The 1,924-nt window shown below is 37.5% G+C and overlaps 1 pseudogene; it reads right to left on the bottom strand.

Moving 5' to 3' along the window:
• Positions 1–1,273: 1,273 nt before the first annotated feature.
• On the bottom strand, positions 1,274–1,924 carry LOC149175718 (rust resistance kinase Lr10 pseudogene; annotated as a pseudogene).

Here is a 1,924-nt window from a genome sequence, read left to right as displayed (position 1 = left end):
GATTGAGGTATTCAACGTATCTTAAGTCAAGCTTAATGTATAAATATGTGGAATAATTTTATGTGTGAACAATGTTCTCTTTCCTATTTTATAAAAGATACTCTATAAAATGAAATCAGGTACCTTTGAAATCCACCAAAGTTTTATTTCTTTAATGATACACTGGCTCCAAATTAATATAAGATGGAAATATGACCTTCGGTTTTGAGCTTAAACAACTCATACAATACAGTTTGGCTCAACCCCAACCCTACGATGGATTTATTCCTCCCCCATTGGGGGAATATAGACGTAAATTCATTTGTTACAGATCTGTGCAACTAACAGCTTATCTGGCCACATGACATTCAAATTCCAACAATATAGTGTGCCAAGTCTCCGATAAAGAACATAAAAACAAACAAATTACAAAAATGATTATTCTATTAAGGGATTGTAAACAAAAAAATTATGAAAATGATTATTATATTCAGGGGATTGTAGACATTACATTATGCATGGTCTGGGGTGTATATAATGGGTAATTTAATGGATTTAACTAAACCAACTTTATTCTTCCACTACTTCGCAATTATTCCAGGCATATTTGATCTTGCAATTTTGAAATAACTTGCTCTACAGGTTTTCAGTAAGCGAGCATACTTACTGCACTTAGTCAGGGTATCCATCTTTCCCTGTAGTTGTCATCGAATCATTCTCACAAAGTATGGCATGGAGTTAGAGGATCGATTTCACAACAATGTGAAGACTAGTTTGCAAAAGATGATCAAAGATGGAAAGCTATGATATAAATTCAACTAAAGAAGAATTTACCTAGAAGAGAGCATAGGATTTTCAGGCGTGGCTGAGGAATTGAAAGGTAACAGAGGATTGAGAACTGTCCTCTCCATTTCCTTGTAACATTTGGACAACCCTCGTCATACAAGGACGATCTCTGGAGTTGTACTGAATGCACCACAATCCAACTTTTTCAAGTTTCATGGCCTTCTCCTCATCTGTAGCTTCTATTTCCCCTCCTCTCAATGTCATCCCAAACTCACCACTCTCAATCAACTTGAAGGCCCACTCAGGGAAGTATAACTGACTCGACGGGCTCACCTGGACATCGATATTCTTTATGCCGCAAACAATCTCTCAACAGCATTCTGAAACTATAGACATGTGATTTATCAGTAACAGTATCCATATCTCTCGACCACACCTCTAGCGCAACATATCCAGGCATCCCTCTCGGCACCATGATCGAAATATGATATTCTCCCTTCCCACAAAGTTATGCTAGACCAAAATCAACAACTTTAGGGTTGAAGTCGGTGTCCAGCAATATTTTTTGAGGTTTGATGTCGAAGTGTATAATGCGTTTTTCACAATCTTGGTGTAAATATGCAATTCCATGAGCCACACCCAAAGCAATTGAATAAAATTTCTCCCACCTTAAAATTTTCCCATTCTCTCTTTTGGCAAATATAAACTTCTCTGGAGATCCATTGACCATGTATTCATAGACCAGTGCACTTGTATGGATTTTGAAGCAATATCCCAACAGCTGAACCAAATTGATGTGATGCCGTCCAATTGTGGCAATTTCATTCATGAATTGGGTTTGGTTGTGCCTATGACTATAAAGAAGCTTAACAACCATTAAAGCGCCATTCCAATGCTTTCCCTTGTACACAACCCCATAACCTCCTTCCCCCAATGTTTCCTCAAAATTGTTTGTGATCTTCATAATGTCTAAGAGTGAATATCTGGTTGGTATTGCTTTAGAAGCATAATCTTGTAGGAATTTCTCCACCTTTATAGTGCAGCTATCAGGAGGATGTCTTCTCTTCTTGGCATAAGACCTTAAGAACAATGATACTATAGTTGTTCGCCTAAATGTGTAACCTGCAGTGGAATGGAGAGTTTGGTATGAATGTGACAT

The sequence above is a fragment of the Pinus tabuliformis genome, chromosome 4_1, assembly GCF_031772625.1.
Source record: "Pinus tabuliformis cultivar Carrire ecotype Pingquan chromosome 4_1, CPIR1, whole genome shotgun sequence".
NCBI classification, from domain to species: domain Eukaryota; kingdom Viridiplantae; phylum Streptophyta; class Pinopsida; order Pinales; family Pinaceae; genus Pinus; species Pinus tabuliformis.
Note: the sequence above shows the minus strand (reverse complement) of the source record. Positions and strands in the feature narration are given on the sequence as shown.